The 22,648-nt window shown below is 42.3% G+C and overlaps 1 protein-coding gene and 1 non-coding gene across 3 annotated transcripts in view; both read right to left on the bottom strand.

Annotated features, from left to right (window-relative positions):
• Positions 1-22,648, bottom strand: part of LOC126335558 (uncharacterized) — a 637,852-nt gene that overhangs the window by 464,666 nt on the left and 150,538 nt on the right. The window lies entirely within an intron of this gene.
• On the bottom strand, positions 18,943-19,016 carry Trnas-cga (transfer RNA serine (anticodon CGA)). Its single transcript has one exon. It is a non-coding gene; the product is annotated as a tRNA-Ser (tRNA).

Here is a 22,648-nt window from a genome sequence, read left to right as displayed (position 1 = left end):
ATATTTCGCGAGCTGGCCTTCCAATAAGGAAACTAGAGCTACCTTTTCCTCCCATGCTAGTATCATCTGCAAAGAGATAAAAATCAACATGTTCTAAGACTAAGGATGTAAACGATAAAAGATTCGACATAGGACCCTGTGGTACATTATGTCCACCTGCTCGAGATAGAAATGACTGTCACCATGTGATGGACATGGAACTTAATATACACTGCTTTACGACATACAAATAAGATCAAATCAACTGGTCTGCAGCACCGGCTACCAGTTATTCGTCGGAGAAAATGGTTACCCTACAACCTGAGCAGGTTGAATTTCACTCAGAGGAAGAAAATCGTCATCCACGTGAAACTTACAACGTATTTTCTGTTTTAATTTGATGCGGAGAAGGAGAATCCTTTCCCGTCAGTTGAATCAGCCCATCGCATCGTTGGACCGGATTTTTCAACCATACGTACAAGACAAAAGAAATGTGCCGCAGTAAAAATCTGTGGCTAGTATTTGAAATGACTTTCCCTGTCACCAGGTGAGTAACAAAGATGTGACATCAGCAGACACTGATCTACGAGCTCTCGTCTTCATTCAAAGTCCAGTGTCAGAGAGTGGGTGAGTCACTCGCACACATCCTTTCTTGTACTGCGTCTTCGCAGCTGAAGTCCCACACATGCGACACCACTGCTATCTAAACATAAGGAAGGGAAACTAGCACAAGGAGATTGCACATCAACGCGTGACGCATCATGAAGTCACTTGTAGCCCGTATTCTGCAGCAAAGCGAGACAAATGTGTAGTTCACAATCTGCCAGTGGAATTTCATTCACAGACTGGATTCCATTTCCTTATTTTGCCCACATCAGTCACTGACGTCAGTAGAGAGCTCTGTATACAGTCATTACATTCCTTGTCGTCTTATTCTTATTGTAGCAACGTAGATTCAGAAAATGTAGGTACAAGTATTTCTATCAATGCTTCTAAATGTAGCTGAAGGTTAATGAAATTACCATGTGGGAAGTCTCCGCAAGAAATTAGCTCAGCGACAGTAGAGTTGCAATTTAAAACAAAACGAGTTCATGCACTATATGATACCAGATATCCACACACTGTCACCATGCAAAGTCTTTGACATTTTGTTTAATCACAAATATTCGAAAAGACTACCTCTACTTGAGATTTATATCACTTTGCCGACTACTGTCACAAACTATGTCAAAAATTGTGAAAAATTTAGGAAGTAAACTCTGAGATTTACATCGGCCTTTGACACAGGATCTGCAGATATCTGAGCGGTAAGAAAAAGCCCATATGTTACCCTTAAGAATGTAGCCAGGAAATTACAAACCAAGAAAGGTGCAAGCTATCTGTGATCAGAAGGAAAATAGTACAGTGATCCTTGATGTAACTGGTGACAGGACACTAGATAAACGACGACAGAAATGGTACTCTATCCAGTCAGGTCTCGGTGGTCACCTGGCATGACGACTACATTTTTGTGCAAAATACTTCTACGTCTGACCCAAAGGTCTTTGATAAGCACTGCGGGCGATGATGAAGACTCCCTTTCTGTGCTCCAACAAGAAAGCCGATGATTGTGCGTACTTTCAAAAACGAGTCCAGATTTTTAACTACAGCACCTCCCTATTCGATCCCACAGGAAATAGAAAAAGGAAAAAGAAGTAGATGGAGCAGAAGATTAAGACGAGTAGCATAACTCAAGCGGTAGCGTTAGAATGTTGCTGACATACATTCTGGAGCTCTACTCACATTTTGACGCACTGAAAACAGTCACTAGGCAGCATTACTTCTCAGTTCTTGTCGTTATCGTACGTCAGGTACATCAATTTATTTCTAGATTTTTGGTGTTTTAGTGTAACCTACATACAAAGACATGTAATATGGGACAAGTGAAACGACCAATCATTTGCAGCTCTTCCCACGCCTGAGTATTTATAAAAGTACATATTGTCTCCCTTATGCCAAAACCAAGAATGTGTAAAAATGTCGATCTTGATTTATATGCACCAGCGAGTTTCACTTTTCGTCTTTTTTGTCATGGCAAAACCTCGCGTGAGTTGTAAGTTTTATTAAGGGCATTCTTTTTAACGACACGACAGCTATTGTACCACACACCTGATTTAGGCATTCTGTGAAGAAGCCTTATTGAGTTGTGTAAACATGTACGTGCAATATACATTGATTAGATATTCTTAAAAACTTCCTTAGAATTACGTACTTCGTGATTATTTACATCAATTCGCCTGGAACAGTGTTACGCTTCAGCTATTCATTTAAAAGTTCAGTCCACTATACACTTGATTATTGCTGACAAAAATACATTTTACCATTCTAACTAGGAATAAGACTACTAATCATTTGCTACTCTTTCGTGGTCAGTAGTTATACTGAACATCATGAGTGAGAAAACGAGAAGATACTTGGATGGCCCAGACGTCGTTGTAAGGAAAACGAAATGCTTCTAAGATCTTTCGAAACAGGATCATCGGGCGCAAAAACTGCAGTGTCAGCAAAAGCATAGTATAAGTTGTAATCATCAGGTGTTCCATCAGGTGTAAGAAAACATTTTGATGGTTACAGAGTGTGTATGTATGTTCAGCAAAAATATTGTTCCGTCCTCAAATGTGAAGCATCTTGAGTTATGCTTACAGTTTGTCAGAAGTCTTCAAGAAGGTACCCTCATAGGAGCCCGAATATCATATTAATGTGTAAAGACTATAGAACCAAATGTGAAAAAAGCCGTTGCGAAGCAGTGTAGCTCCCAAAATACCGGCAGTTATTACACGAGTACAACTGGCGATTATGTAGATCGAAGAAATATAGCCGGCCGTTGTGACCGAGCGGTTGTAGGCGCTACAGTTTGGAACCGCGCGACAGCTGTGGTCGCAAGTTCGAATCCTGTCTCGGGCATGGATGTGTGTGATGTCCTTAGGTTGGTTAGGTTTAAGTACTTCTCAGTTCTAGGGGACTGATAACGTCAGACGTTAAGTCCCATAGAGCTCAGAGCCACTTGAACAATTTTGAGAACACTAGTTATATTTGGTAGTATTCAGCCCCTAATTACTTTCCAAGAAAAACAACAAAGACTGTACGAATGGGTTTCTTTTATTTGCCTATTTCATTTGGTACTTTTGTTCCGTGTGTCTTGAAATGTATGATGTAAAATCCTAAGGGAGTCTTCGAAATTTTAAATTTTTGTTCGATATCTACTTTTCTCTCTGGAAATAGGACTAGTAAAAAAAACGAAAATCGACTTCTTCAGAGATCGGTTACTTTGTAGGTTTTAAGAATCGGGTTAAACAGGAGAGGAAAATAATTAGTACAACCAAGAACCGGTTGTTTCAGCGATAACCGCCGTCGCTTCTGCAAGGACTCCTTCCACCTTGTGCAGTGGTTACAGGGAGCGTCCGATGTGGACACAAAAATGATTTCTTGAAGCCAAAACTGTAAAGAATGGCTCTGAGCACTATGGTACTTAACTTCTGAGGTCATCAGTCCCCTAGAACTTGGAACTACTTAAACCTAACTAAGGCCGGTATTATACTATCAAATTTCTTTGTCAAAGATTTGATCAAAGATGTGATCAAATATTCGTCAAATATATTTGACGAAGATCTTTGACGTAGCACTAGAAGGGGTATTACACTATCATCATATTTTTCGTGACATTTCAAGATGGCTGACAACAACAACTTGTTATTAACCGCAGCAGTTGCATGTACCACAACTGCACTGTTTGCATATGCGGATGAGAAGCGGGGGAAAAAGAGGAAACATACCTGGGTGAAGCTGTGGGTTTCACGACGACACAATAAAAGCATTCAACAAAACTTGTTACGTGAGCTTGCAGTGGAGGACGTCAAGTCGTACGTCAATTACTTAAGAATGGATGAGCATACATTTCTGTATGTGCTCAATGAAGTGTATCCTCATATCACAAAGCAGGTTATTCATTTAAGAACTGCTACCCCTGCAGAAGACAGCCTCACTGTAACACTCCGCTTCCTTGCTACAGGAGAGGGTTAGGTTAGGTCAGGTCGCACATCTTCTTAATCTATTTTTGAATTCAAGGTGCCTCACGTTGTTAAGCGCCTCATCAGCATCATACATCTCTATTAATTTTGTAGTTGTCGGCACACACCACTTGTCTTTACCGGGAATGTTTATAAACACACTACAGTCGACAGAATGCAGCGATGCTAGCGCTCCGTGTGGTAACATGTCACATTGCAGTGAACAGAAGACAAGCGACTTCGTTGATCAAATCTACAGCGAGGCCCTAGATTTGATCGAATATTCGACGACATTTGGCAAAGTTCCCCATTACACCATCAAATATCTTTGACAAAGATTTTTGACAAAGAAATTTGGTAGTGTTATACTGACCTAACCTAAGGACATCACACACTGTGAAGAAAAACTAACAATTCTTGAAGAGAAATTTGGAAAGAAAAACTGTATGATAAGATTAGGCATTACTTTTTATTTTGCTTAAAAACACGGACATCAGTTATGTTTCATGTGTTGAAAGAGAGCTCTACACCTTTAAACTGATGGGTGCAATCGCATTAAAGTACACTTCGTTTGAATGGTGTCGGTTACGATATTTGGCTGATTGAATTCCTTTCGTTGAACCGAACCAACATTTTGTGTCCGCGAACCTTCGTCAAGTCCCTTCCAAGTGGATGCGTAGCGAATAAGCATCGGATGTAGGAGGCTTTTTCTTTACGGTGCGGTACGCAGCATCTCTGTAGACGACTGTATTCGTTGCCGCTGCGCCGACGAGAGTGGCAGAGAGAGGAGGCAGGCACGCTACAACACAAAGTGTACCGCACACCCGCGGCGGCTCCGAAAAACGAGCAGAAAACAAAGGGCTGTTGGCGAACACGAGGAGCCGGGAGCGTACCTGCGCGGATGTGGCGCAGCGCAGCGGCATTTTGCCGCATTAATCCCGGCTCTGCAGGCGTCCCGCGGCTGCTTGCAGATGCTAATGGCGCCGGCCCGCTCCTAATTAATTAAATGAACATTCGGGCCAGCGCCTGCGCCCGCGCCCCAGCCTGGCCACGGAAGAGCTCGCCCAGGAAAAAAAGAAAACACGGGCTGGCGCGCAGAGCCGCCCGCCCTCCCGCAATTCCGCGTACAGATCCCACCCTGGCGCGTCCGTAGCATTGTCATGCTGGAATACCGGCGCTGGCCCGTGCGGGTTACGCAATTACAATGGAGCTTTGTCCGGACTGACGCCGCTAATTAATGATCCAGGCGCTAGCCAGGTAAGCGCGCTCTTACTCTGCTTGCAACGACACTGCTCGACAGAACGCACAGTTCTATATTCTTGCTTTCACTGTGGAAACTGTTATACGTCCGTTTTCTCCGCTGTTGCAGCAACCGTTTCGCCGATCGTGCAGGTGTGCTATAGTTCAATTCTTTCATCTTGGCGTTTCGCGCATGCCCGCCCAGACGCGGGAGATTGCTGCGTTGCCAGTTGTACGCGCCAAGAGAAGCAGCGCTATAGCATAGTTCGCAAACGGACGTTTAGGGGGCAGCGCGCAGTTCATGAAGTAAAGCCACCACGGCCGCATTAACCCTTTCGCTGCTACAGAGACGTGCTCGCCGCATTCCGCGGTGTGCGCGATTTTGTCATCACTGCACTGCTCGCCTGTGCAGACACATGGTGCTTCGACTGCTTTGACACACTTATCATTCGATTTCACTTAAACTATTTGGCCAAAAAAATTTGATTTTTACACATCTTCTTGACTGTTACCTTCCCCCCAATAAATGACCTAATTTTGTTTCGAAGTTCAACGCAGTTATTGTGCAGCATTAGATGTAGTAAACCATTGCACGAAATTTTGAAGAGTTTGCAGAGGTAAAAGTCCATAGCGTATACTTTCCTTATCGTCGATTTTAGTTGCCAGTAGAAATTTCAAAAAATTGCATTCAGACGAACAAAATTCATGAAGTAAGACACTTCGATATTGTTTTTAAATAAAGAAAATATTAAGCACCGAACAAGGTCTAAACTCGGAACCTTTCGCTTAGCAGCGATACACTTTACTCATTTTTTTAAACTTCATTTTGTTCGCTCTTGTTCGTTGCATCTGCTCGGGGCGGACGTCGTAAGACATCCGTTTAGTTCGTTGTTGATCAATTAACTCAGTTTTTTTATTACAGAGGGCAGACACTGTTGGTATGAGAATGAATTACTCACGTTTCGTCGAAATACAATAGGAAATAAAACAGTTACCGCTGTTCTTTATTACGAAAAAGCGGTTAGGGAGAATGATACATACACCTAAATCATTGCTTGTTTGGTTTAATTAATTCATAGAATGTGAGGCAATTCGTGTAAAGATTGCTTTTTCCAAACTTTCTATAAAAGAAAATCTGCTATCACGACATTGCTTTTGTTCAATTACTTAATTTATTACTGAACGTTTCTAAAACTGAAGACACTCGTCCGTGCTCTGCACTGCAGTCGAGCTCAGGCAACGTCGTTCTCTCTTTATTGGCTGACTGTTTTGTGACGTCAGATGCGCAGAACGAACCTAAACTCGGCCGCCGTCAGTGGTCAATCGTAAGCTGATCCGTTTACCGTGAACTAACAAGCGAAGCATACTTCTGATACAGTTCCGAATCTATAGACCACTGTCGCAGGTTCACTGACTGGAACCATGTATCAGTGCCACCCTTCAGGAATTGCAAGCATCCGTCAGATGCCGATGGCAGTCGCCCGGGACCCTGCGGACCCAATGGTGCGGGCCCGCTGAGCCACGCCTCCGTGGCTCTGGACTACGAAGGCCATCTGCCGCCACAATATAAGATGGCCGGCGGCAGCCACACGCCCCTCTCCCCCGTCTTCTGGGTCCTCGTCCTCCATTGGATCCTTTCCCCCCTCCCCCACTTCGTTTTTTCCTCTCCTTCCCCCCCCCCCCTTTCCTTTCCAGTCATCTGTCTTTCCCTCCCATCTGCCCTCGGCTCTGGTATATCACATTTGTGAAAACTTTTTAGTGCAGTGCTTAAGTGAATGTTCAGTGTTGTTCGTCTTTCCAAAGCGTTGCGAACAGACACCATGCTGTCGCTGGGTGTAAATTTTATATCTCTTGCGAACAAAACCAGACTGTCGCCGTGTTATTTTAATTATCTGTCTACTCACTTACCTGTCTGCCTCATATTTATTTTATTAGCATCATCAACCCTCTGTTATATGTTTCAAGCTCCACGATTTTCCGCCATTTTACCATTTAAGTCACCGATTATATCGCCTGTTTTTATTACTAATTATCTTCAACTTTTTAAAACGAATTCTGTAGGCTGAAGAGAGGGGCAAAAAAAAAAAAAAAAAAAAAAAAAAAAAAAAAAAAAAAAAAGTCGCCCCACTCGCACTTGCAACATCTTTGCTATGTGACGCTATAAAGATATAAACAACCTTCCGAGTCACGTGTCCGACACCATCTTTGTACCTTAGTTCAGTTCTAGGCGCTACAGTCTGGAACCGAGCGACCGCTACGGTCGCAGGTTCGAATCCTGCCTCGAGCATTGATGTGTGTGATGTCCCTATGTTAGTTAGGTTTCATTAGTTCTAAGTTCTAGACGACTGATGACCTCAGAAGTTAAGTTTCATAGTGCTCAGAGCCATTTCAACCAAGTTCAGGCAGCCTCGTTCTTGTTTGCTATTGACATTTCTGGACTATTTCTTGCTGCATTATTTGTAACGAGTCCTCGTATGCTAGGAGAAATACAAGTTAAGTAAACTTTGTGTTTAATATGTTAACTTGTTCGATAACTATTTCTGCTTCTCCCCAGCTTTCCTATGACGACAATTTTTTGCGCCACTTAGTATCTCACTTCTCCTTACTGTTATGTGTGAAGTAGTACACGACACATTGTTTCAATCACAAGTAGGCAAAATCTCTAGAGTGAGATTTTCAGCCGAACGGAGTGGCCGAGCGGTTCTAGGCGCTTCAGTCTGGAACCGCGCGAACGCTACGGTCGCAGGTTCGAATCCTGCCTCGGGCATGGATGTGCGTGATGTCCTTAGGTTAGTTAGGTTTAAGTAGTTCTACGTTCTAGGGTACTGATGACCTCAGAAGTTCAGTCCCATAGTGCTCAGAGCCATATCAACCATTTTTTTGTTGTTGAGTTTTTCACTCTGCAGCGGAGTTGAGCTGATATGAAACTTCCTGGCAGATTAAAACTGTGTCCGGACCCAGACTCGAACTCGGGACCTTTACCTTTCGCGGGGAAGTGCTCAACCATTTGAGCAACCCAAGCGCGACTCTCGCCCTGTCCTTACTTCTTGGCTTTACTTCTGCCAGTACCTCATCTCCTACCTTCCAAACTTTACAGAAGCTCTCCTGCGAACCTTGCAGAACTAGAACTCCTGAAAGAAAGGATACTGCGGAGACGTGGCTTAGCCACAGCCAACAGGATGTTTCCAGAATGAGATTTTCACTCTGCAGCGGCGTGTGCGCTGATATGAAACTTCCTTCGCAGGAGAGCTTCTTTAAAGTTTGGAAGGTAGGAGACGAGGTAGTGGCAGAAGTGAAGCTGTGAGGTCGGGGCGTGAGTCGTGCTTGGGTACCTCAGATGGTGCCGGCACGGTAGCTCAGCGTGTTGGGTCAGAGGGTTACGTGCCCTCTGTAATAAAAAGAAACTGAGTTAATCGAGTAACAGCGAACTAAAACGCTTGTCTTACGACGCAGATGCAGCGAACAAAATGAGATAAAAAAAAGGTAGAACACTTGCCCGCGAAAGGCAAAGGTCACGAATTCGAGTCTCGGTGCGGCACACAGTTTTAATCTGCCAGGAAGTTTCAGGCAAAATCTCTATCGAAAATCTTACGCATAAATAAATTATAACATCAAAAAATAATTTGTTCAAGTGAGAAGGGTGGTATATCTTATGCTTATAGTTACTGTAATGGACGGTTTCTACGTTTGTGGTAGCTTAGCATTAGCTGTCTACAAGTTACTATTATTATTGTTTATTGTCGTTTTCATGCCAGTAGGGTGGTGATGATGTTTTGTGAAGTGGCTTTCAATGTCTGGCGCTAAACTTTATAGTTGTCTTTCACACGTATACCGAACTACAGTCATTGAAGATCAACGGACGTATGTCTGCACAACTTTAAATAGATGCAGCGAAACAAAGTGTTCGTAAACTTGCTTTTCAGTGTCGCCACGAATTGTTTCGAGTATGCAACAGAACGTTTCTCCCTTCAACTCATGTATTCGTAAAATTGTTATTCAGATAACTGACGACAGCCTCTACATTTATTTTCGAGAGACATACACATGCATTCGGCGTCTTTTTAATGGAAAAAGCGTCAGTGCAGTTCTCGTCTTCAAGAACAGAGGCGTCGAGGAATCCATCCCGCCTGTACAGGTTAAATTCTGACCTGCTTGATCCAGCCAAGAGCTGACGGAAATCGGACGCAACTGACCAAGCTGTCGGGCGGCTTCTGACGGCTGTTGTCGGTGAACGCAGCCTGTTTCACAACTGTGTCGATCGCATCTGGCGGGATTGGATTGTTTTTTACGCTATCGACTCTTACGAGTCATCACCAGAAGGATTATCATGTTATGACCGCAACATTCTTCGCGCATCGTGCTCACACAGTGGATTGTAAGTGGCCATCATGCGCAATCGGTATTACTGTTCCGCAACTCGGAGGTCAATACCTGTTGCAGGTTGCCTACATAACACCTCCTACGAGAAACAAAAAAAAAATCAATATTTCGCGTAATTACTGACCGAATTTAAAATTTTATAATGTCATAATATGCTCATTAAGAGGTACACTCTTTACATTAAAATTTTAACAAAAAAATTGCTCAAATGGCTCTGAGCACTATGGGACTTAACATCTGAGGTCATCAGTCCCCTAGAACTTAGAACTACTGAAACCTAACTAACCTATGGACATCGCACACATCTATGCCCGAGGCAGAATTCGAACCTGCGACCGTAGCGGTCACGCGGTTCCAGAATCAAGCGCCTAGAACCGCACGGCCACAACGGTCGGAATAATTTTAACACAATAAGCAAGTATTACAGTTGACAATTGTGTATTTGTCTTGGAGTATCGTAACTGACGGCGCCAAATGATAGGACTACATTCACTCAGTATTTGAGAAATGGACCACGTAGCGACTTCCAGCAAACTTTACAGAAAATTTCAAACTATTACGAATTTTTTTTCGCTAACACATCCCAAATAGGATGAAAGGATACAAATGTATCCTTACTGCATTTTCACTGTTCATGCAACAAAACTACATCAGGGATGAATGTTTTCGTGTCTTACTTCTTTACTACCAACTCTATTCGCAACACACTTTATAGACAGTACCTACACGCGTAACTGAATGAACTTGCAAAATTATGACATTGCACAACATATAGTTCAGGAGGTGTTATAGCCACTGAGATGCGTGAAAAACTAACATTTGATTAAAATGGAGCGCAAACCATCCACACCATAACCATCCAGTGTTTCATAATGACGGCAATTAGCGACTCCCGACAAAATTTGAATACAATCCCACACTTTTTCTAAATTATTTCTCGTTTAAATGCTTAACATTAAATACTCAAAACAGTTACTTATTTATAACGTAATCAGGCGCTTGAAACTGTTTCGTACGTGGAAGTTAAATTCTTTACATAATCTGTGGTGTACTGGTGTGCTAATGCAGTAAATGAAGCAGGCAAAAAGGAATACAAACGTCTCAAAAATGAGATTTGTTGCTAAACTCGAACATGGCACTTACGAAAGACAGAATGAAGCGTTTGAACTTATGAAATATATAAATAAAATTAAGAAAGTTTCTGCAATGAGTAACATAATAACAGAAAATCAATGCGTACACCATTAACAGATATCAAATTTACGAGAAAACTGTTTATCAAAGATTACAAGCTATCGCAATACTTTCAGAAGAACAATCAGGCTTCAGTAATGGACGTTCATGTGAAAATAATATACTTGTAATAAGACAAATTAATGGAAAAACTCCAGGAATTTGTTTTATAAGCATATTTAGCATTTACTGATTACAAGAAAGCCAGTGATAAGGGAAAAAGATCCCCTTCGCGGAAAATACTGGAAATAAAATGTTTTCCACTGGAAATAAAATATTTTCCTAAACAACTTACTAGTAGCATAAAGATTCTATATGCACACACGAAAATGGTAGTAAGTTAAGGCTCGAAAATATGTAATGAAAATTTAATAAATAAAGGTGTTCGACAAGACTGTAATCTATCATCCACTTTATTTAATTTATATATTGATGACCTGGTTATGAAGTTGAAAGATTAAATTAGGAATTCAATTAGGATCTAGTATACCATTAAATACTCCAGTGGTGACCAGATAATTATACAGGATAAATAAGATAATTTACATAGAGCGGTACACAGATTGCTAGAAATGCAATAGACTACAGTTTAACAAAATCTAAAAATAAGATGGAGATAATGACTGTCAAACGGAAGAATCTAGTTACAAATTTTCTGGTGCATCCGAAAGTGATGGATGATCTCATTCGTATCTGTAGCGATGTAAGTTTCGCGTTATTTATGCTGGAAACTTCACAGCAGCGTTCTCATCGCTTACTAGAGTATATACACTACTGACCATTAAAATTACTACACCACGAAGATGACGTGCTACAGACGCGAAATTTAACCAAAAGGAAGACGATGCTGTGATATGCAAATACAAAACAAATACAAAACAATAACGTGGAAATTTTAGTACAGTTATCCCACCTCACTTATTTAGGGTGTGATATTAGTTTTATGTATGGCGAAGACATTGACAACAAGCTTAATAAATATCGAGCCATCTGCGGGACAAACGGACGGACTTTGGGAAGAAAACCAAGAACGGAAACACGAATGAAATTTTATGAAGTGGTGGCTGTACCTAATCTCGTACATAACACTCCGAATACGGGAGGCAGAGATGAAGTTCATGAAATATGTAAGAGGCTGTAACAATATGGACAAAATAAGGAATGGAACGATAGGGTCAGTTCTTAAAATCTTTTCAGGTGGTAACACGATGGAAGAGAATAGAATGAAATGGAAGAATCTTGTTGATAGAATGATAGAACACAGGTTGCCAAAGAAGATAATGAATTATCGGCCGATTGGAAAGAGAGAATTGGGCAGACCTCATAAGAGGTAGATGGTGATAGAAAACGGGGCAGCTGACTATAAGACTTAATATTTAGAAGATGATGATCACGATGATAGACAAATTTTAACCTTAAACGTTTTAGTATTAGCATTTGTGTAACTGAAGCTTCAGAGGTAATTATGCTCTTTCCGTTCACCAGGTGGAGATTTCAGTAACTGCACTGACAGTTAACTTGCCCTTGCAACGGAGTTCACCGCTAATGGAGTGCGGCATCGGTATATTTACACTGGGGTGCTCCTTTTCTGTGACTGCCGTACGAAATTCGTCATCAGTTATCCAAACACGAACAGAACGTGGAGCAGTCGTCCGTACGGACTCGAGATCTCGACTCGTACGACAGACAAACGCCTGCCTCTTTTCACAATACGGAGAGCTGCGTCGCTGCGCTGGAGCGAGCCTCGCTCCAGGCTGGATAAGACGTTCGCCCTCGAACCGGTTCCGGAACGTGCCGCTGGACGGCTAGAGAGCGCGCAACCGTAAAACCACCGTTAGACGCAATATCGCCCGCTGCGCCGTCGCACACGGGACAAATTGCCGCGTTAAAAATACCCCGCTCGTCGACGTATAAATTTGCATATAATAGCTTCCTCCTCGATCAGGCGCGGAAGCCGCCGCCTAAGGTTGCGTACAACTTTCCACGGCGCGCTCACCTAATTTCTGCCGCGGGAGGATGCACATAATTAGAGGAAGCCTTACTGCCTCGTCCCGAAACCGCGAGCCGAGCCAAGGGCTTAGCTGCTCCCCACATCTAACGAGCCACGTCTCAAGTTTGTCTTCAAACTACCGCCAGGTGCTGCGCTGTTCATATTCGGTACGTGAGTGAACGCCTCGCCAAAACTTCTGCAGACTGCAACTTTTCACAAATTTTCTAGTGCATCCGAAAGTGATGGATGATCTCATTCGTATCTGTAGCGATGTAAGTTTCGCGTTATTTATGCTGGAAACTTCACAGCAGCGTTCTCATCGCTTACTAGAGTATATACACTACTGGCCATTAAAATTGCTACACCACGAAGATGACGTGCTACAGACGCGAAATTTAACCAAAAGGAAGAAGATGCTGTGATATGCAAATTATTAGCTTTTCAGAGCTTTGACACAAGGCTGGCGCCGGTGGAGACACCTACAATGTGCTGACATGAGGAGAGTTTCCAACCGTTTCTCGTACACAAAACAGTAGTTGACCGGCGTTGCCTGGTGAAACGTTGTTGTGATGCCTCGTGTAAGGAGGACAAATACGTAACATCACGTTTCCGACTTTGATAAAGGTAGCCTATCGCGATGGTGGTTTGTCGTAACGCGACATTGCTGCTCACGTTGGTCGAGATCCAGTGACTGTTAGCAGAATATGGAAGCGGTGGGTTCAGGAGGGTAATACGGAACGCCGGTCTGGATCCCAACGGCCTCGTATCACTAGCAATCGAGGTGACAGGCATCTCATCCGCATGGCTGTAACGGATCGTGCAGCCACGTCTCGATCCCTGAGTCAACAGATGGGGACGTTTCTACAAGACAACAACCATCTGCACGAACAGTTCGACGACGTTTGCAGCAGCATGGACTACCAGCTCGGAGACCCTGGCTGCGGTTACCCTTGACGCTGCATCACAGACAGGAGCGCCTGCGATAGTGTACTCAACGACGAACCTGGATGGACGAGTGGCAAAACGTCATTTTTTCGGATGAATCCAGGTTCTCTTTACAACATCATGATTGTCGCATCGGTCTTGGGACATCGCGGTGAACGCGCATTGGAAGCGTGTATTCGTCATCGCCATACTGGCGTATCACCCGGCGTGATGGTATGGGGTGCCATTGGTTACACGTCTCGGTCACCTCTTGTTCTCATTGATGGCGCTTTGAACAGTGGACGTTACATTTCAGATGTTACGACCCGTGGCTCCACCCTTCATTCGATCCCTGCGAAACCCTACATTTGAGCAGGATAACGCACGACCACATGTTGCAGATGCTGTACGGGCCTTGCTGGATACAGAAAATGTTCGACTGCTGCCCTGGCCAGCACATTTCCAGATCTCTCACCAATTGAAAACATCTGGTCAATGGTTGCCGAGCAACTGGGTCGTCACAATACGGCAGTCACTACTCTTGATGAACTGTGGTATCGTGTTGAAGCTGCATGGGCAGCTGTACCTGTACACGCAATCCAAGCTCTATTTGACTCAATGTCCAGGCGAATCAAGGCCGTTATTACGGCCAGAGGTGATTGTTCTGGGTACTGATTTCTCAGGATCTATGCACCCAAATTGCGTGAAAATGTAATCACATGTCAGTTCTAGAATAATGTGCATTTCTTCTTGGTGTAGCAATATTAATGGCCAGTAGTGTACGTACCAACAGCTTCTTAGAAACCACAGTGCGTACAACACTGTGTAACGCAATACTTAACGTCTAACGCATTGTAGGTCATGCATTCCGAGGCATATTTTGTCTTCTTTTGATCTTAGAATTCATACCTCGACATTTCTTGCAATTACTTTATGAACAACGGAGATGCTTTGTACTTCTGGAGAGAAGTTTCCAGGGGTGAAACCCATCGTATATGTGAGAAAAATTCCTTGTACCAGCCATGGAAATATCTTAGATCATCTGGTACATGGTGATAGTTAGGCAACAAGCCATCAAGATACACATCAATACGTTTACAACCAATAACCAAAAGATATTATTAAATACAATAGAAAACTGTTATTAATGTCGTCAGTCACCTTGAGAGTATTTCATCGCAATGGTGATCATCACCATTGATTTGACATCCTGCTGGATACAGGCTCCGCTAAAATTTTTCACAAATTGTCACCTTCAGCTACACGCATCAACGTAGCTCCTATATGCCTTTTAATGTCATCTACTCACTTTCGTCTCGGTCTTTTCTCCTTTGCACAGTAAAGAACTTCCTTCTCCCACCAGTCATCCATTCGCCAGGCAACATCTCCTGCTCACCTCCACCTCTTTTTCATTACAGTCATAATTATGTATTCGAGTCCAGTTTGCTCCTTGAAGCACAAATTTCAAACACACATATCTCCATTGCTTCATGAACTAGTCCTTGCCTCACATACATAGACCAGTAACACACACCGACTATAAACTTCTCCTAGAAGACACATCAGAATCTAAGTTTTTCAAAAACATGTTTATTTTACTAAATGTTTACTTCTCCCTTTATGCCTTTCACTTTCCTTCTTGTCGTTGCCTTCAACTGTCCAAATTACAAAAAACTCAAGTGGTTCTATGATTCCATTCTTAATATTAATAGATTTCTTCGAATATGTTAGTTTTATTTATTGATATGGAAGAAATGAAACATTTATATAAACTAAATGAAATATTTATTCAAAACAAAATAATGGAAGCACATAATTAACAGGTAAGTCTATATATTATTTTAGTAATAAATAATAATTGATTTAAAGTGTGCATTAAAGCTTGTTGTATTAGGTTCACATATTTGTTGAAGTTTATCAGCGCAAAAGGTAAATGCTCATGTGTCGTCAAGAAAAAAACGCTCAACTAGGTAACCTTAGGCCAGTATTACACTATTAAATTTCTTTGTCAAATATCTTTGTCAAAGAAATCTGATGGTGTAATAGGGAAAATGTCGTCAAATATTTGATCAAATCTAGGGCCTCGCTGTAGATTTGATTAAAGAGGTCGCTTGTCTTCTGCTCACTGCAGTGTGAGATGTTACCGCCTGGGGCGCTAGCATCGCTGCAGCGTTCTGTCATCTTTAGTGTTTTTATAAACATAGCCGGTAAATACAATTGGTGTGTACCGACAGCTACAAAATTAGTAGAGATGTATGAAGCTGATGAGGCGCTTTACAACGTGAGGTACCCTGAATACAAAAATAGATTAAGAAGATTGGAGACGAGACGAGACGAGACCTGACCTGACCTAACCTAACATAACCCTGTCCTGTAGCAAGGAATCGGAGTGTTACAGTGAGCCTGTCTTCTGCAGATATAGCAGTTCTTAAGTGAGTATTGTGTTTTGAGATACGAGGATACACTTCACTGAGCACATACAGAAATGTATGCTCATCCATTCTCAAGTAATTGATGTACGACTTGACGTCCTCCATTATAAGCTCACGTAACAAGTTTTGTCGAATGCTTTTATCGTGTTGTCGTAAAAGCCACGGCTTCAACCAGGTATGTTTCCTTTTCATTTTCCGCACTTCTCTTCCTCATGTGCACACAGTATAATCGTGGTATATGCAACTGCTGCGGTTAATAACATGTTGTTGTTGCTAGCCATCTTGAACTTTGACGAAAAATATGATGACAGTTTAATACCCGTTTTTAGCAACACGTCAAAGATATTTGACGAATATTTGATCACATCTTTGATCAAATCTTTGACAAAGAAATTTGATTGTGTAATACCGGCCTTACCAAGTAGTCCATTCCTATTTCGTTTCATCAGGCTAAGGCTCTACAAACTTACTTTGAAACTGTTGAAAATAGTTTTGCTTATGTGATTCTTTTTTTTTCGCTAATTTCCATCCCAATTTAAAATCCCTCCCTCCCTTGGAGAAGATTAACGGAAGCTAGGACTGATGTTTCTACTGATCAGGATGCTAATATAGACTGAATCCATGATATTCATGTGTTTACATTGGTCAATATGACTTTTATCCGATATAATCCTCTATCTGGGAATGAACGTACAACAACTAGGTAAAAGACACTACATATGTACAAGCAATTCTAATGCGCCAACAGAAAAATCACTAAAATAAAATGGAACTGAAGAGATCCCAGAGAAGTAGTTTAGAAGAGGTGGTCGTCGTAAAGAAATGAAAAAACTTGAAGTAATTTACCACACTTCACTTACTGCTGATGATGTCACGTAAATCTAGAAAGTTCTTCCATGTTGAATGTGATACGTATAGGTAATCTGGTGGCAGCGTTCTGGTTTTCACACATCTCGTTAGTGGAGCCACGTGGCACGGAGTTCTCTTAGTTCCGGTCCGGACAGCTATATTTTACAACTATTCCGCCAACTGCCTGCCTCCTATGCTCTAAAGATAGCAGGTATAGGAGGGGCATTACAGTAATTATAATTAGGACAGACGGGCATTAATTTCTACGAAAGAACTGCCAAGTTTGGCAATTAGGCTAAGTAGCCGCGCCACAGAGTTAAAGCATGATGGATGTCAGGAAGGCGAGTTACGGGCACAAATCAGACGAGACTCCGTTCTCATTAAGGGGAGTCCTTTCCAGAGAGTCTACTGAAATAACTCCTACCGGCTGCCGCTAGTATTTACATTCATATTCCACAATTTTTTTTGTGTTATCCCAGACCTCCTTAAAGCTGTATTGAATGTTGATTCTTGGAAAGAATCGGCTTTGTAAACTTCGTCCATTTCCTAGTGTTAGCTTAACCGCTGTTGTTGCACTTGAAACGTTTGAACAAGGGCTGCAAAAGAATGCGCTAATGATTTAAGTGAATTCTGCGCAAATTAGGAATTAATCATTCATGTATATCATCTGAAATTGTGGTAGTAGTTCAGTGTAGTCCTTATAGAAAATTAGAGCAGATAGGAGAAATTTATACCCTAATTCCGTGTTATGTTTGATTTTATGAGTTTAATAGCGCTTGTTTCTGAGCTCTTAGATATTAGTGCTATTTTATTTCAAGCCTCTGATCAGGAATAAGTGCTTTTATTTCAAGATATTCCATCCTATTTTATAGTAAGCCCTAAAGTGAGGTACGGCAACCTTCCAGTTTCAGACAGAGAAACATCTGCGTATATACGGTATTGCGTTATTCAACAAGAATACAGGACGCCATTATATATTGATATATTTCACACTGAAGTGTGGATCATGAATTGCCGACAAATAGAAGCATATAATATAAGTATTATTCGATGTTGCTCGATAATGACCAGATAGGCAAAATTAGATAATGGCCAATGAAATAAAATGATTGTTTCGATTAAAAAAATAAACAACAGCCTGATGAAAAGAGACTTTCTTACGAAATTTCACAACTGAATAATTTTCATGTCACCCATACATGTTTTATCATGTTATGTGCTATCTTGAGTAGGTTTATTTTGCTTTTCTTCCCGAAAATATGGTCCGCCATTGAAGATCTATTTTTTTTACTGACAGGAATAATAGGAGTAGATCCTATTACAAAATATAGATAAAGGCAGTAGTAAACGATATGAATCCAACCTGTACAGTGACATCGTTTGTGCCTAAATTTGGTCACGAAAATAAAGCCTAGGGAAATGCTGTTTTTAAAAATATGGTAAATCTTTCGCCTGGTGTGAACACCACAGTCCTTCCCTTGGCATACTCCTACTGGGTGTAGTATGCCTCCCCCCCCCCCCCCCCCCCCCACACACACACACACACTCCGTCCTTCGATCTGACATAAAGTTTTGTGCGGACTCTGTAACTTGGGCGGTGCAGCTCGGCATTTTTCACTTTAACAAACATTGAGGTGAAAGAACTGATAAGCGACAGATAAAAATTCCAGGACTGACCCATAATGGAAACCCACACGTTTTAATTTGTAGTTTCGAACTTACCCAAAGAGCCGGGAATAAAATGTTTAAAGTTAGCTTACATAAAACTGTTTTCTGTTGACAGCCTCATACTGTAATCGCACTTTATCATTAATTATCTGCTACAGAAAAATGATTTTCATTTTGAAACTTCCTGGCAGATTAAAACTGTGTGCCCGACCGAGACTCGAACTCGGGACCTTTGCCTTTCGCGGGCAAGTGCTCTACCAACTGAGCTACCGAGCACGACTCACGCGCGGTACTCACAGCTTTACTTCTGCCAGTATCCGTCTCCTACCTTCCAAACTTTACAGAAGCTCTTCTGCGAACCTTGCAGAACTAGCACTCCTGAAAGAAAGGATACTGTGGAGACATGGCTTAGCCACAGCCTGGGGGATGTTTCCAGAATGAGATTTTCACTCTGCAGCGGAGTGTGCGCTGATATGAAACTTCCTGGCAGATTAAAACTGTGTGCCCGACCGAGACTCGAACTCGGGACCTTTGCCTTTCGCGGGCAAGTGCTCTACCAACTGAGCTCGGTAGCTCAGGTGGTAGAGCACTTGCCCGCGAAAGGCAAAGGTCCCGAGTTCGAGTCTCGGTCGGGCACACAGTTTTAATCTGCCAGGAAGTTTCATATCAGCGCACACTCCGCTGCAGAGTGAAAATCTCATTCTGGATTTTCATTTTGTTTTTTTTACCTCAATTTCAAAAGATCGCTTTCTTTAAGTTAAATAATCTATTTTCGTACACAAGATATGATTTTTGGTGCTTTCTGCGGATGTTTATAAGTGATGGGTGTATTTGGGGATGTATTCGACTCTTTTTTTCCAACACTACACAAACGTAATAATTTTTCTGTAAGAAAAATTTCAGCAGTTTCTTCTACCATCTCCTGTGATACTACTGAGGATAACGTTCTTCTGTATTTGTCCGCTGCGTAAAGCTCGCGATTCCTAGTATACTTTAATGTCAGGAAGTGTTCGTGTGGTGACTGGGAAACACAGAAGAAACATCATTCTGAAATGATTGATCAGTGGATCAGTGTGTTAGAAGTAGAGCCAGGTCGAAGTGACAAGAGTTCATGATTCATTCACGACTGTGGCAATTTTCTTGTGCCCTTGATCGAATATGGAGAATAGCGTTTCTATCGGTGGGTGAGATGTATTCATGTATTTATCCAGAGATATTGTTGTCCGTGTGGTAACTTTCATGTATTATTGTTTTCTGGTACGACCTATTGCTAGTTTTGAGAACTAGAGCTACAGTACCGAAAAGGAGAAAGTGTATAGACACTGACAACTGAAACGCGTGTCCTTATAGTCACAGCTTACAGATACAGTGTGGAGTTAATCGTATACGTATCTCATCAGGTCCACTTGCCTTTTCTCCCTTGATAAATCTCAGTTTATATTATATACTCAAGTGTTTTCTTTTTTTTTTTTTTTTGTTCTTTCTCAACATCTGGTGTCTGTAATGATATTTATAACAGAACAATTTAGTAATAAAATGTTGTGTGACGGGGGGTATTACTTCTCAACGAACCAGCAAACACTTTTATAACTACGGTATTTTGTCTGCTTCGGAGGTTTCAGAAACTGTTCAAAATTAAAGTAATGTCACTGAGAAAATGATGTAGACTAATTCATTTGTTGTCCACTTGCCATCTTGCCTTTCGTTTGAGACAACATTTACGTTAGCATCCACTGTAATTTGCTGGTTTAGTAATTACCCATTTCACAAATTTTCCGAGCTCATTATTTAAAGAAAACAATCGTCTTGTCTCCTTATACATGATTTGAGTAGCACTTTTTAATGTTTTTCAGGTTGGGGGAGGACTGGTGGGGTTCAACGACCGAACGGTATTCGTGTTCCTTCGTTAGCCGATTCTCTGCCTGAAGCGACAACCCCTGCGGTACTTTATCCCATCATCTAGGGATTTATCGAGAGAATTGTGTGGGTTTCATCAGCCTCCACCTTCGAGCAATGGCGCCTGTCAGCCTACTCAAGGACTTGATGCAGATCCTGTTGTGAGGGAAATAATATGATGAGGACACACGAAGGTAATGATTAACCCAGTGTCACAGAAGTTCCTCTGAACTGCATCATACAGTGCTATTAGAGAGTTCATTGTCCGTCACCATATGTGGGTCCTTCTCCGTCACGACAATTGCCTCCGGTGTAGATCACTTATCTTATGAATTTCTAATTTATGTCACCCCTTTGAGAAATTTCGGTTGGAAAATCTCACTGAGAGACAGGGATAAAACGACACAATACGGCGATCGCTTATCTGAATATCTCTCATTTCGGTGTTCGTGCGGTGATCGAAAGCAAGAACTGCGTTATGATCTTCAAAGAAAATTCTACCTGACTTTCCCTTCGTAGAGTGGATGAAAGTCGACACACAAACTAGCGCTGTCGTTCTCTCAACTACCGGTTATCGACTGTTGACAGCCGCCTTGGGTCTGTCAACGTACCGGCGGCAGCTGGCGGGCGCGCATCGCGTGGTTGTAGTGGTAGCCCTGGGCCACAGTGCTTTCTCCGGCACCCACCCGGCGACCCGGATCTGTGCGCTGGACCCGCAGCTTACTTGCCGACTTAGCGGCAGCTAGTTTCGAGGCCAAGGTCGGCCTACCAACTTCCCAGGGTGTCAGCTGGCGTGAGCGCACTGACTAGTCGCTCGCCTTACCGGTCTCGACCAGGAAGCCTGCGGAGTCTCTCTGCATACAGCGTGTTTCACAACCTCAAGCTTAAGAGACCAAGTACTATCACGCGACCACTTTTGTCAAGCAAAACATACATTTTTAAAACCGTCTTTTATGAGTTACACACTAGAGAGAGATCGTGGTATTCAAGGTTTCTGTAAGAACTTTCAATTACAAAACAGAGTCGCATCCTGCCGCCACGCATTACATCACAATTCATACCAGACCGCAGCTCGAACCCGAATTCCTTGCTTACTGCGAGCGGTCGCCTTAACAACTTACTCGGGCATGCAGACTTCCATATGCCACGTTGTAACAACACTTAGGTCGCGCAGTCGGTCATTCCCTCACGGCGAGACAAATATTATATCGCAATTTTAGTCTGTCGAAGCATGAACACATCACTGATGTTTGCAGGGTATTTATACAACGTCTGTATCTTCACAATACACGTCACTGTATAGTCGCAGAATGTGATTCTATTTCGTAACGTTTGCCTCAGCTGTAATACTCAGTGATAGCGTCTGTTCTTTCAGATATAAGCGCATGTCTGGAGGACATTGTATTGTGAAGGTAGAAACAATGTATAGAGGATGAACTCATACTTGTTTTGCTTCTAAGTTTTAGTACACTTTGCCAGTCGCTGCTTACCCTTGAAGTTCTGGGTCCAGCATGGACAAAGAATTGTTTGTGCTCACTGACAAAATTTTCTGTTGCCATGAGGCAATTTCGCAATAGGAGACATCGAAACCATGGTATTTTTGCTGTACTTTGTCGACATCTTCCAGAGACTCGAGGGTGCTCGTCCTGACTGTGTTGATAACGAAATGTGCGGTGTGAAAACAACGCTTTTCGAGAATGCTGTGGAACAGAGATTTAATAGTGCGTCTTCATCGAGTACAGTTGCGATGCCACGAGCTAAAGTTTGGATTATACTGCACGAGTCTAACGCACGCGAATACCACCTTCAAAAGATTCAGGCACTAGGAACATCCGATATCGGACCTCTTTGGGAAGTGATGCACGGTTTCTTCAGCGAAATCCTAACGATGCTGTGTTTCCCATAAAGTGGTACTGACAGGTGAGGCATGTTTCGTGCTTTCCGTTTATTGTGAATCAAAATAGTCACCTGAATGTACGCGAACCTATTTACGACTACTGTTTGTTATAACG

This window comes from Schistocerca gregaria, chromosome 2 (genome assembly GCF_023897955.1).
Source record: "Schistocerca gregaria isolate iqSchGreg1 chromosome 2, iqSchGreg1.2, whole genome shotgun sequence".
Classification (NCBI taxonomy): domain Eukaryota; kingdom Metazoa; phylum Arthropoda; class Insecta; order Orthoptera; family Acrididae; genus Schistocerca; species Schistocerca gregaria.
This window is presented reverse-complemented; position numbering and strand designations above follow the sequence as displayed.